Raw genomic sequence first — 15702 nt, forward strand, 5'->3', positions numbered from 1 at the left:
TAGCAATTATTACTACCAATACATATTCCCAATTTAACATAGCATCCAATGCTTTCTAGGCTACAAGGCATCACATATCAAGCCAATATATCATAAAATTCCTGAAAGTATCCCTAGCCTTATCCTACCATGCAACATCCATATCATATAACATATCAACATGTATGGGTATTCTGAAATCACTTACTTGAGCTCGGCCGATTGCATACATCACACCCTCTTTTTCTTTACAAAAGTCTTTTTAGAAATTCATTTTCTTTTAAAAGATTCCCAACTCCTTAGTTTAAGTTCAGTCACACCTGAGACTGTGCCCGAATCCAACAAACCAATGCTCTAATACCAACTTGTAACATTATGAAAATTATAAGGAAAATTTTCATTTTTAATTCAACCATAAACACCATTTATCCTTTCCAATCATTCAAAAGTATATCAGAGTAAAAATAGTTATCAGAGTACAATCCCAAAAACATAAATTTGTGGAAACATGGGTGGATACGTTGCGATCAAGTCGGGCCCTTCCCTTTTGAATCAGAAGTACCTGAAACCATAACCATAAAACTGTAAGCACAAAGCATAGCGAGTTCCCCAAAATACCACATACCATACATATCTTTGGGCCTAGCCCTCATATTGGGCCCATCTTGTCATACAATGGGCCTAGACCTTTATACAATGGGCATAACCTAACATACAATGCGAGAGTCACAAAGACAACTAGCATCCTTCATAACTTACATTAGGCCTAGCCCTTCCTGAACGATGGGCCCAACCCAACTTATAATGGGCCTAGCCCGTCATACAATGGGTGTAGCCCAACATATCATACAAGAGTCACAAAGACAGCTAGCATAACAGATCCTAATGGGCTGAAATTGGTGCCTTTGACCCATGGGTACAGTGAGGAGACTCACCTCAATCCGAGATAACTGAAACACACGCGTCCTTGCTGTTGGATAAGGTGTCTAAGTCCATAGCTTATTTGGTACATACTTGACCCGACCCGACATGGTCCATTTGGGTTGCACTTCACCCGAACAATTTATATGGATAATCTTATGAGAATAGTATGTTTATGATTTATTAATATATTATAAGTTATAATATATTAATATGAAGTCATGTTATTTAATTAGTCTTAGTCTTAAATTAATTATGAATTAATTTAGAGATTAAAAGGAAGACTAATTAGATTATGGGCTATTGGTTTTATATGGTGTGGGCTAACACTCATTTGTTAATGGGCTAGGCTTGTATGGAAGTCCATGGATGATCCATGGAGCTTTTAACCCATGGATCCTTGGAAAAGGAAAGGTCATGGGTTATTAGGGTTTCACCCTAATCATGTATACTATATAAGCATGCTTATGTTGCATGAAATAGCCACTAGTGGCATTAGTTGTGTGAGAACTAAGGGTGGCCGATTTCTACATAAGCATATTATTCTCTCAAGGTTTTTCCAAGTGTTTGTGGTGATTTGTGATTCCATTTGAGGCATTCACACTATTGGTGCTTGGCTCTCAAACTCCAAGCAATCAACCATCATCAAAAGGTATATATTTCTACTAGTAGTTTTATGATTCATAATCCTTATGCTATGCTAGTTAGGAAGAAACCTTGGAAATTATTATTTGCATGTATTTTAGAAGAAAACATAGATCCAAGGTTTATTAGGGTTGCATGCACACTTAGGAAGTGTTAGATTGCTCAAAACCCAACAGTGGTATCAGAGCCTAGGCTTGTTTTCTTGAATACTTGATGCAAATTGCTGAAAAACGAAGATTTTATGCTGTCTGCACAGCTGACTCGCCGAGTCCATGAAGGGACTCGACGAGTCCAAGACAAAATTCATCCAACTCGGCGAGTTGGTTCATGCACTCGACGAGTTGGACCCCCAGACAACATATCTTTGAGTTTTGGTGCTGGAATTGGTCTAGAATCATTACCTTAAACTGTTTTGGACTCATAAAACCTGTTTTTGATGTGGTAATGATGATGGTGGACCAATTTCAAAGTTATAATCAAAATTTCAAGTTTATATGTGTTCATATGATTCTTGAAATTGTTGATGTGGATGTTCATGTTCATATGAGTTTTGTTAGATCATAGGAATTATTTGCAAATTGTTTGTTAGTTAATTCTTGATCTTAATGTGTTTTAATGGAATTCATAATTTGTCCTCAAGTTATGGAATTCCAAAAGTTTTTTTCTTTTAAATGTTGTTTTTTAAGAAGTCATAAGTTACACTTTTGAAGAGTTTTTCTAATAAATGCTTTTATGGACTTCATAACTTGTCCTCAAGTTATGGATTTCCAAGAGACTCTTCATTAAAAGTTTTAAACACTTAATTAAAACTCATAAGTTATGAATATCCAAAAGTTTATGAATTGTTCAAAACTTGCCCTCAAGTTTTGGAATTTGTAAAGTCTCACACAAACTTTAATTCCACATCCTAGAGTTTTAAAAGTTAAAATTCAACACTTATACTATTTATAACATTAATGGTTAATTATTATATATATATATATATATATATATATATATATATATATATGTATAAGAACAAGTCGTTTTACCGTTAGTAGGCCTCATTCACGAAGCCGGTCTATAAGGTGGGTATAAGGTTGTTGCCTATAAAATGGCAACTTAATGGGTGTCCACTCTCACCCACCGCTTGCTTGATCGGTGGAGGGTCGTTAGCCGAACGGGTAGGACAATGACTTTAAATTCTCATTAAAAGTATAATGATTATTATAAAGTAACTAAATATTTTTTATTTAATTCCCAATCTTAGTTACTTTAGGAAAAATGTGAATTTGGTGCTAGCCCATGGAATTCACACTTTGTACCTTACCAAGTCGTTGGTGGAGCGTGTGTGGTTAACCGGCACACTAACTTGGACTAGTAAGGATCACGAAGGGTGACTTAATGTTTTTCATAGATCAATGGAGCGTGTGTGGTTAATCGGCACATTGATTAGGTGATAATATTAAGGGTACCAAGTGAATTGGTATGGTTATTCACACCTTGTTTTGTGATCCTCGGCATCCCAGTCACAAAATTTGAGAGAGCACACTCGAGATTGAAACATGTCATTGAAAAGTTCAATGAATCTCAAAAGATCTAGGAATTTCAAATCCAATTAAAACCAAATCAATTATTTCGTTTTTCATGGTGGAAATTGGTGAATCGTCATTCGCCTACCTTCAAATATTTTATAGCTTGGATTACGGCATCCCTCTTCCAAATTATAAAATATTGTGTTGGGTCCTAGCCTTAATATTTCATATTTGGTGTTATATTAAGGACTTTGAATCAACTGACTTGATTTTCTCCCATTATAGATGTCTGGTTCAGACAACTATGATCTTCCCAAATCTCTTGAAGATGGTGTCCCTCAACATCATGCTTCACTTCCTCCACCTCCTCCAATTATTCTCCCTCACCCACAAGTTCTTGAAAAGTTTAAAGTCACTCAATCCCTATTGGCAAGCATAGTCTATGTGTGCTCACATCTTGGAGATAAAGTCACATATTGACAAGTCGGGAGAGTTGGGTGTCAAAGTCCCGTGAAAGTTGGATGTTCAATCACTTTCTTAGTAACATAGTGAGTCTCTTTGGGACTACTATGAGACGGACTATGACATGACCCTTAATGATGTTATCTATTTGCTTGGTGTTGTGGAATCAGCAATGATTTGGAACACCAGTAAAGCAAATTTGATTAAAAGAACAACTTCCCAAGTCATAAATGGACATTGACAATGGTAGCATTGGATATCTAGAAAAGGATTTATCTTCCCAATGGAAAGGGATCGGCCATAGTCAACTCGGTTGACTAAATAGTAAAGAGAAAGGAAAATTCTGAGATAGTCTCATGTGCCATTACCAAAGGGTCCATGTGTTTTGTTGCCAAAGGAAGGGGCATTGGTTGCGAAGCTGCCCTATTCACCTGAAAGGTCATAAGGTTGATCAAGTCAAGAGGTTTTACTCTACTTCGGGTAAAGTCCACTATCTAACTCTATTAAGTTCCTATTTGGAGATTCTTATTACATAATGTGAATGGGTCACGTGCTGATGTTTTTAAGAATCAAAGAAAAGATAGGAAGCTTAAAGTAAGTATATGTTAATTCTGATTGCAAAGGTGGGTTTCGATCGCATGGTTCGACAATCAGAATTTTGAGTTGTTGCTTAAAAGTTATAATATATTGCTTATGAATAGATAACAACAAGGTTTTCATGTGGATTGTAAGGATAAGTTTTTCCGCAAAGTTTTAAAATAAAAAGAAAAAAAAAAGGTTTTAATTTTATTTATTTTAAAAATATCCTTACAATGGCATCTGTGGAAAATTGTTGCTTATATGTTTCCAGTAATAGCAATATTGGAAAGTGGATTTGATTCTTTCATTTGTGGTAGTGTCTGAATTTACCAAATGAAGAAAGTTTTTCATCACCCAAGTTTCAATTGGACAGAAACTTGGAATCATACAAGTTGTATTGTATGATGAATGAGAATTTTCATCTTTGAAAATTAAGACTAATTCTTTGATCACATGTATATGTGAGTCAATTGAAGGACTAAGGAATTAGGTACACTGGGTGTGCGCTGGTCAAGGTCCACCACAAAGATTGATTTGTCATGATTTACTAAAGATCAGTAAATATGATTATACTTATAAGGTTAAGTATAATTCTGTAACATTGGAAAGGTTACAATGTATGACAAAACAAATGAGAAGAATCAAATTAGGCAGAAAGATAAAAGTTTCTCAAATCTGAAAGGATGGGAGAGTACTTTAGTATCGTATTTCATGATCATCTTAATGATTATGAAACCATATCACAAATTCATACTCTAAGGACGTCTTAGTGCATTGTTATGGCTAAGAAGAGAGGCCATGAATTGTTGGATTGGTTAAAATCAAGAAGGTGAGTCATATTTCGTTCCAAAACAATTCTTAGAGTCATACTCCAAGATTGTAACCTGGAGTGATGTTAGGTGCATTTCATGTACCCATTTTGTAGCTTTATTTTATAAAAGTACATTGCATATAGGCTTAAACTAATGCATTTTGCACGTTTTTGGGATTTTTCATGAGACAATTTCATTCAAATACTTTTGTGATATTTTAGGGACTTTTAGAGGAAGGATATTGTTGGAGGAGGTAAATAAAAGTTGCGGACAAAATTTCAGGACTTGCGGAGCACCGAGGAGCAATATATTAAAGAAACGAAGATTTTGGCTTTACAGACGTTTACACGGCCGTGTAAATGGAAGCCTTGCGTTTACGCGGGCCGTGTAAACGTAGATTTCTGCGTAGTATATTTTTGCGTTTACGCTGGCCGTGTAAATGACAGTGTTAATTTACACGGGCCGTGTAAACGTAAATGCGGGTTTTAAAGCAGTTTTTCACCATTCTTAAAGGGGGGAACCAACTTTTTACCAAGGTGTCGATTTTGGGAGCAAAGAAGGCGATTTTCTAGAGGATTTTGGAGTTGATTAACACTTGGGAACATTTGATTTCATTTTGTAAGAACTTTAATTTCATTTTCTAGATTTGTGATCTTGTTCTAGTCATGAGTGGCTAGAACCCTAGTTTCTCCAACTTCATGTCTTGACTTTTTAGTTGTGATTTCAATCATGTGATTTGATGTTTGCTTCTAATTCCTACCTAGTGAATTTGATTTTGTTTCAATTGAATGTTTGATTCTAATTATGATTCTTATTGGCCATTTGAATTAGGGTTAGGTCATTCAAGTTATCAAATTGCAAAATCCGTAATTGTTTTGTGAATTGAACTAAGTAACAAACACTAAATTGATTTCCATTGAATGGATTTAGTGTAAATCTTATTCACATACACTTTTACACTCCCGAGCTTATGAGGAGTATTGGGTGTTGTTGGGAACATTCACATAAAGCTTCATGCAATCTTCCAATCTAATTCTAAGAGCTTGTTTAGATTAGGTTAGTAAGGTTAGGATTAATCAAAGAGCTTGTTTTGGTTAATTATTGTGGTGAATGGAAAGCGTTAGAGCTTGTTAACACTTTCAAGTACCAACTTAGGTGGAATTGAGTAGATATCATTTCATCCTTGGAATCACATTGTTAAATTGTCTTGCATAGAGTTGGAGTTCTCACAAATCTTGAATTTGTTTCATTTAATTGATCATTTAGTTATTGCTTTATCCTCTTGTTTAAATCCTTGCATACCAACCCCCAATTTATGTGACCATTATTGTACCTTCCGCAAAAAGGTATAAACACTTGTCCCGTGTCTCTGTGGATCGACCCTGCTTACCTTGTACTATATTATTAGTTCATAGTAGTAGTGTTTAAGGAGTCATTTGTACCCTTTATTTGTTGGGTTTGACACACCTAACAAGTGACATAAAGTAAGGTTTAAAACACTAGTCAAATGTAAGAGTAAAATGTTTTCTACTCTTGTACATTTGAGATTGGTAAGTTGTGATGTCTTGGATGAGACAAAGACCAACTAAGACCAATTGTGTGAAGTGTTAGTCTTGATAAGAAACTGCACTATCCCTTGAATATTTGTTTTGTCAAGGAATGGTTCTTGACCGGGGAAACTTATATGCCAAGGGGACAGTGGGAGCCTTAAAGATCCTGAAAGAGTTTCAAGATTTAATCAAGAGTAAAACCTGTAATTTATCACTAGCACACGACTTAAGGTTTGCAACCTATCGTGTTGACATAATTCTTATTTCTGTACCTACTTCAAATAAGTTGAATTTGCATGTGAGTTATCAGAGTTCAACTTTGAAGCATTGGTGGGCCTTGTGCTACCAAGGTGACAAGAAACTAAGATTGAACAAGTTTAATCCATGTAAGGCTGAATTTGTCACTAATCTTATCTTGTGATTATGGTTTTGACAAATTCACATGGATAGGAACTCATACACTATAAAATCTAAGTGTCATAAGGTTTCTCTCCGATTCATGAAAGGGATGGTGAGGAAACGCTTTCACTAAGTAGATTTTACGTAGATATCAATTGTGTTATTTACATTTTCAAAAGTCGTTAGTGGAGCGCGTGTGGTTAACCGGCACACTAACATGGACTTGTGAGAAATGGCAAATGCCTAAGCAATTGAGACTATGATTGCGACATCCCTTTTCATAGTTCTGAAAATTCTTTAGACACACATGTGAGCTATCTAAGAAAGGGTGTATGAATCTAAATTTCAGAAGTCCAACAAATTTCTGGAAATATGTCAGAGCTAGTGGGAGCATAAGTGTTATGCTGATAATCATCATGTTAGTGGGAGCATGATTATTACGTTTAGTGTTGCAAGTTAGCAATGTTAATTATAGAAAACAAAAGTTTCAATTCGTGAAGTTGCAGGGGTTGAAAAGTTGTTTTGCTATAATTAAGAGAGAGGAAATTATACTTCGTTTCAATTCTAAAGCTTAGATTGAGATTTTAATCGTCTTTAGTCAAGGACATATATATGAATTTTATGTCTGAATGGTTCGACTTAAGGAAATTCTATATATATTGCATTCTCAAAATTCAATTATGACTACGGCATCCCTCTTCATAGTTAACTTTTGAAAACATGACAAATAAAAATTATTGTAGCAAAAGACTGGTCTAATATCATGTCTTTGTGTCAAACATCATGAATCGTGTCCCATATGCTTCAGATATAGGATCGATTGCATGTGCTATAATATTCATCTTTTCTAAATTTTCCAAATGCTTAAGGCATTGAGAAGGGAAAAGTCTAGAACTGGATATGACTAAAGTGATTAAGCAATTGTAGAGGACAAATCTGAGGTTCGCCAAAGATTGGTTGCTCAGGGACAGTTGGAAGTATGATGTAAGTGGTCAGAAAGGACCATATTGACATATTCTGAAAAGAAGTAACTCTTGTTCAGAAGTGATAGTCAAAATGGGACTATGGAAATGTCTCCATAGGTGGAAGTTATTCAATCTATGTAAGATTAGAAAACCTTAATGTAAGAAGGATGTTCAAAGCAATGTACTTTGAATATGAGACTTCCGTTCCATAGAAGTTGACCTTCTTTGGAATACTCTGTAATGACTGGTGACAAGGTTTTGGTGACTTTGTGCATAATCATTACAAGAGGAACATTGCATAAAAGTTTAAAATCTAACAGATTTTTTGGTAAATGATAGGAATCGGGGATTCTCACATTTACAATAAGGATTTGGGATTGTAAAATGAGTATCATTGGAATCATGTTCAATTGATCTACATCACAATGTAAGGATCATAGACAAACATAGTGTGCATACTTGGAGTATGGCATAACTATTGTTTAGAAAAACAAAGTGTACATGCTAGGAGCATGGGACGACTGTTGTTTTTATTCAAGTCTTAAGTTGATTGTTTGAAACATTATACAATGAATAATGTGTAATTAATATGGTGATAAATAAAAGGTGGTTCTATTTATGTTCAAAAGGGTTCTGAGACCATATTGGATTCGATTATTATTGTGTTTCACTTTGCATGTTTTGACTTCCAAAATAGCTAGGTTATTCTTTCCGAATGACTAAGTTGTTTAAACACTCCACAGTCGTTCATATGTTGGAAGTAGGTATGAATCAAGACTGTCATGAATCGAGTTTGTAGATGGCTAAATGGGTTTAGTCATAGCAATGGTTGCTACAACATTCATGAGTGCTCATAAGTTATGAGTATTGGAATAAACCCACGCTCACTTGTATCACTTCATGGAATTTATCTCGAGTGATCGTGAGACGGTAATATCATATAAATCTTCAAACCTAGAGATATGAGTTGTTACCTATGAGTTGGTTGTGCATTGATTGCACGTAAACGCATCAGTAACTTGATGTTATAAAACGTGCCTTTGTGTACAATTCAACAAGTAGTAGAACAAGCATATGAGTCGAAGTTTATCTGTTCCTTCTAGAAATAGAAGCGATATATGGGCCCCTCGATGATTTTGTTGTGACCTATGTACCGGCCGGTCATAACTAAATTGATGTGTTCGATTAAGTTCTTTGTCAAACAAATCGAAAATCGGGAAACAAACTGCTGGACAATAAGTACGGCGTTGTTCCATGTATTTGTCCGACTGATATCATGAGAACAGAGGATATATGATCACTTATCTAAAATGGCGCTTCATAGTTCAACAGAGTTTTCGAGAGCTACAATTGCTGGTTGGTTCCTGAAGTAGCATACGCAAATATAGTTATTAGACTTATCCAAGTGGGAGTCTGTTGGATAAGGTGTCTAAGTCCATAACTTATTTGTTACATACTTGACCCGACCCGGCATGGTCCATTTGGGTTGCACTTCACCCGAACAATTTATATGGATAATCTTATGAGAATAGTATGTTTATGATTTATTAATATATTATAAGTTATAATATATTAATATGAAGTCATGTTATTTAATTAGTCTTAGTCTTAAATTAATTATGAATTAATTTAGAGATTAAAAGGAAGACTAATTAGATTATGGGCTATTGGTTTTATATGGTGTGGGCTAACACTCATTTGTTAATGGGCTAGGCTTGTATGGAAGTCCATGGATGATCCATGGAGCTTTTAACCCATGGATCCTTGGAAAAGGAAAGGTCATGGGTTATTAGGGTTTCACCCTAATCATGTACACTATATAAGCATGCTTATGTTGCATGAAATAGCCACTAGTGGCACTAGTTGTGTGAGAACTAAGGGTGGCCGATTTCTACATAAGCATATTATTCTCTCAAGGTTTTTCCAAGTGTTTGTGGTGATTTGTGATTCCATTTGAGGCATTCACACTATTGGTGCTTGGCTCTCAAACTCCAAGCAATCAACCATCATCAAAAGGTATGTATTTCTACTAGTAGTTTTATGATTCATAATCCTTATGCTATGCTAGTTAGAAAGAAACCTTGGAAATTATTATTTGCATGTATTTTAGAAGAAAACATAGATCCAAGGTTTATTAGGGTTGCATGCACACTTAGGAAGTGTTAGATTGCTCAAAACCCAACACTTGCTACCGGGTTCCTCACACTAAACACAACCAAAGTATCTCTAATCAAAGATTATGGAAATTCCCCATAATCCAAGGTCCAGTTCATATTCTATCCTTCAAGTGGGTAAAAGACCATTTTACCCTTCCCATATCTGACCTAACAACTTATGGCCTAACTCCCAAAAGACCCAAGGTCCAAAAAGAGAGTTTCATGAGTACGCTGGTGGTTGTCGAGGCCAACACAAATAATAACCCTAAATATTACACACTAAAATAGTGTATAGTGGTAAAGGGATCGAATCCACGGAGATTGGTTCAATTTATAACTCTATGAAAAATCTCTTTGTAAAAATACTTGTAAAATGACAATAAAAATAAAATGGGGGGTTTTGGTGTTTTGAAATACTTGAAACAAACTAGAATTAACTATGATTTAAATAGACAAATGCAACAAAAATAAGAGTTTGATGTAAAATCAATAAGAGAGAGATGGTTGACTTAAAGTTTCCTCACTTTGACTTTTGATGAACATATCATTAGAATCCAATGGTGCAATACTTTGATTTAAATCCTTAATTTGGCTATAGTAATCCAAGGAGCTTGAGATTACCTAGACTTTTCTTAATTGTTGAAATGGCTATAGAAGCTCATAACAATTTCCTTAGTCAAAGTCACTAATTCCAAATAGCATGTAATTAGTGAAAGTCAACTAGCATTAAGAACCAAAAAGTCACCAAATCCAAGAGGGGTCAAATGCTTTCACCACCATGTTGGAGGAAATGTTTTTATGATTGTGTGAAGCAAAAACAACACAAAAATCATTTGTTGCTTGCTAATTTGAGGATCCTTTACTTAATCAAGAAATTAGCCAACTAATCACCACAAACACATTTAAACTCATGAACTAAAACATACAAGTAGTGATAAGATGTTAAAACACAAAACATTCCCATAAAGATTTAAGAACATGTTCATGGATTCTTCAACATTCAACAAAAGTTCAAAGGATTAACCAAAAGTCAACCAAGATTAGTTTAGCCAAGCATGGCTAAACTCAAAGAAACAAAGTTAGAGAAAATTGTACCAAACATTAAGCAAGAATCAAGAGGTAAAAATATGATGTTCTTCAAGTGTTCTTGGCCTTCAAAAGTCTTCAAAACTCCAGAGAGAATCTCCAAAAATCGGATGTCCAAGAGTCTCCAAAAGATGGGCACCAACCTTCCTCAAATAGCCTTCCAAATGGATTTCCGAAATTACCCCTGCAGAGCCTTGCGCGACCCGCGTGCTGTTGCGCGGGTGGGTTGCGCGGGTGGTCCCTGAATGTAGCATCTTTGAGGTTTTGGGCCTCCATAGCTTAGCCCACTTGGCCCAGTTCGAGTCCAATAAGCTCCTAGCCCATTTTTCTTCAAGTTTTCTTCATTTTAAGCCCAATTTGATTTCTCCAAATCCTCCAAAGCTCGTGAACTCGCCCGATTTATGATCTACGCGCGCTTGAATATTCTCCCGCATCTTGCAAATTCAAACTTCATTTTCTCTAAGCCTTCAAATAACCATCAAGCCCGCTCCATGCATCATCTCCACTACCCATCAAGCCCAAAATCCTTGACGCCCTCTTATTCCAATCGCTTTCCCCACGTCCCGAACATTCCCGCTCCACTAATTTCCATGAAATCTGCAATAAAGTTCACGAAACTAGAAAATACCCGAAATGGTCATAAAATAACAAAAAGGAAAATATGCATGGAAATTAACTAAATTATGGATGAAATAAACTAAAATAAACTATAAAATATAAGTAATTAAAATAAACTATCAAATCACCCCAAGCTTAAACCTTACTTGTCCTCAAGTAAGACAAGACTAAAATGAACTCGGGATGAACTATCCTAAGGAAAGTAAAAAGAATGGATAGAGCCACGGAACCTGATCACCGTTAGTCAACATGGTCAGAATTGATCTTGCTATTACCTCACGAATTTTTCATCCGATGACAATGGTACCATAAACCACAGCCAAGACAACTCCTTTAGGTGAGTAAGGAGGGATGAGCAGTCGCAGCCTCAATGGAACATGCATACAATGAAGAATATCTGTAGTAGGGAGAAAGCAGCTGGATGGGCTCGGGTGGAGCTCTTCTTTAAATGTACACTCTGATCTCACGTCTGCCGGTTTCTCTCATGTGTAACTAGGTTTAATCGCTCGGGCACCGTTGTAGGAATCAGCTCACTTGGTGTTGGCCCAAACCTCCCGTAGTATCCGACTCGACAGTCTCCCTAACATCACCAATTTGCGAGAAACAACTCGATCTATATACAATAAAACATACCTAAATAAATGAATATCAAACGCCGGGTGACCAAAATGTTGGAAGATTTAGTTCAATAATTGAACCGGTCACCCTTCTCAGATTTCTGCAACTGGGAATTTGCCTGCCCCTCTTTTTTTTTATCTTTTTTTTTTTTTACTCGAAGGTAATGTAATAACAACCCTTTGACTCAAAATTTGGTTCCTAAAGTGTGTAAGTGGAACCGAAAGAGTAGTAATATAATCTGAATGGTCTAAGCGAGAAAATGACCATGTGTGGAGCATAAAGATATAATGTAAGCTCCTTTTCAAATTTGTGATTTTTTTTTTTTTTAAATAATGAAAATGTCCACATGCGGACTAAAAGACTTCTCTAAAATCCTAAGAAAATCGCAAAAAGATATGGTGATGTAAAGAGACCGGATATGGATTCTACTCGGGGACAAGCACTAGTGCTTCATCCTAACGGTTCAAACATGATCAAGTATGATCCTCTCGGCGGTAGTGACCGCAAGGCTAAGACATCCATTGCTATAGTATATCCTACAGTCATTAGTATTGTATGCATAATTCTTCATGAAAACTACCTGTCCATGATCACTTACCCCTTTAAGCTACCAGCATCTGATCCCAAGTATGAGATCCCAAACTGCAGCTAATGGTCCCGGTTCGATGGGTGAGATAACAACAAGATCCTGGACCAATAATGATACAATAACTGTGAACTTATTCCATGGCATCCAGGGGGTGAGAATAAACAGACAACAAAAATGCATAAATGTTAATGCCTAAGCTAAATGTTATGCAAAAATATAAAAGGTGAAAAAGAAAAAATAAAATTTTTTTGGATTTTAAAAAAAATGAATGAAAATTAGCTTAAATCTAAAATGTTATGCAACCTAATTAAAAATGCATGGAAAAAAATATAAAAGGAAAATGAAATGCCCCACCCCAAGCTTAAGAACAAGCATTGTCCTCAATGCTTAAGGTAAGGGCAAAAATGACCTAAATCGGAGGATTGGATGACGGGAGATGTTTGTGGCGGTGGTTTCGTGAAATTACGACCGGTAGAATTACGACAATCTTGAATTTTCCGGCGAGGTGGTTGCTGGAAGGTTATATAAGAGGAATGGAGTGGGAGGTCAAGATGATTAAATGAAGAAGAAGGGAAGCTGAACATTTTAATCTATGGGTCAAAAAGGGTCAATTTCGGTCAATGTTGGTCACAAAAAGTCAAAAGGTCAACTCATTAAAACCTTTGGTCAACACCTGGTCAAATAATAGCCAAAAATAGCCCAAATTGCCCAGCACAGTGCGCGGGTCGCGCAGAGTAGCACGCGGGTCGCGCAGACCTTGCAGTTAAGTCTTGGGCCAATGTCGCTTCATCACACCTGGCCGCGCAACCCACCCGCGCAACAGCACGCGGGTCGCGCAACCCGCTGATCCTGATCTTCATTTTCGCTTCATTTGTCTTCGTTTTTCACCCGTTCTTGCTTCGGACAGCCCCAAACACCTAGAAACTCTTGATTTCTTCAAAAAAACAACTCTTTTGAATCCCAAAAACATCTTCAAAACTCATTTTGTTCAAATTAAAAACACGAAAACACAATGCTTTCCAAAAATGCCCTTCTTTAACGTCTTTGGCGAGACGCCTCCAAACTTCACTTTAACACTGTGGGGCGTCCAAATGGACGACATCTTGGACATTTGAATCAAAACCTTCATTGAATGGCTTCAATCGATGTCCATTAACCTTGCAAATTTGCCCCGTGTCTACATTTTTTAATTTCTACACCTCCATTGGGACTCTTTTCTTGTATTTGACTTTGTTTTTACGGGAGAACCATACCGGACTCAGACCTTTGATAATAGCAATCATCCAACCATATTCTTTCTTGTACTTGTTCATTAAGGTGACCAACTCTTCCTTCTTTTCTAAACTCTTGGACATGGTTTTTGAGTAGGTGACCGGTTGGGCGTCTTCTTTCTTGTGATATGTATCCTTTGAAGAGTCCGAAAAATTTATCGCTTCTGGCTCTTGTGGTTGGTCTACCAATGGAGTTAGTTTCTCAATGGTAGTGGGTGGCTCAACCTCTCTTTCATTAACCCGTATCACTTCCTCTATAGTTTCATTGTCAGCTTTTTCAATTTCTTCTTCTTCTTTAACAACCTCTTCCACTTCTACTTCTTCTTCCTCTTCTTCATATAACACTTTTGGGCCATCAAAAGTTTTCTCATCTTTCAAAGGAATGCAACATGCGTTATGACATGGGCTCTCTTCAGATGGTAATTTGTGTTGAGATTCCGCTATACTCAATGATTGAGAAATTTGTGTTATTTGTTGCTCTAAGCTTTTGAGGCTAGCTTGAGTTGTTTCCTGGAAAATTTGGGTAGAAGTGGCAATGCTTTTCACAATGTCCTCTAAGGACATGCTTGGCGTTTCAGTTTGTTGAGGAGGGTAAGGATAGGGTTCTTGGAATAGTGGAGTTGGTTGGTATTGGTTATTTCCCCATGTTTGGTATGGGTTTTGGTAATGGTTATTTCCCCAAACTTGGTTGTTGTCCCACCATTGATCATGTTGAGGCTGATCATAACTCCATTGGTTTGACCGGTAGTAGCTTCCCTTATCTTGCACTTCTTCCCATTCTCCTTGTAAATATGGACACGTGTCGGAATGATGTCCATTTTGGGCACAAAAATCGCAAAAAAGAGGTGTGGGTTGCACACTTTGGTCACTTTCAATCATCATGACTAACTGAGCTAGCTCAGAAAGTTGGTCTTCGGTGCAAGTAGTATTCATTTTCGAACCATACTCTTTTTTTTTTTTAATTTCTGGATTTTAAATTAGAGTACCTGCACAATGAGATCTAGGCATAGAGAAACAAACTGATTAAATCAAAACCAATCCCCGGCAACGGCGCCAAAAATTTGGTGGTTGTCGAGGCCAACACAAATAATAACCCTAAATATTACACACTAAAATAGTGTATAGTGGTAAAGGGATCGAATCCACGGAGATTGGTTCAATTTATAACTCTATGAAAAATCTCTTTGTAAAAATACTTGTAAAATGACAATAAAAATAAAATGGGGGGTTTTGGTGTTTTGAAATACTTGAAACAAACTAGAATTAACTATGATTTAAATAGACAAATGCAACAAAAATAAGAGTTTGATGTAAAATCAATAAGAGAGAGATGGTTGACTTAAAGTTTCCTCACTTTGACTTTTGATGAACATATCATTAGAATCCAATGGTGCAATACTTTGATTTAAATCCTTAATTTGGCTATAGTAATCCAAGGAGCTTGAGATTACCTAGACTTTTCTTAATTGTTGAAATGGCTATAGAAGCTCATAACAATTTCCTTAGTCAAAGTCACTAATTCCAAATAGCATGTAATT

The sequence above is a fragment of the Lactuca sativa genome, chromosome 5 (genome assembly GCF_002870075.4).
Source record: "Lactuca sativa cultivar Salinas chromosome 5, Lsat_Salinas_v11, whole genome shotgun sequence".
Classification (NCBI taxonomy): domain Eukaryota; kingdom Viridiplantae; phylum Streptophyta; class Magnoliopsida; order Asterales; family Asteraceae; genus Lactuca; species Lactuca sativa.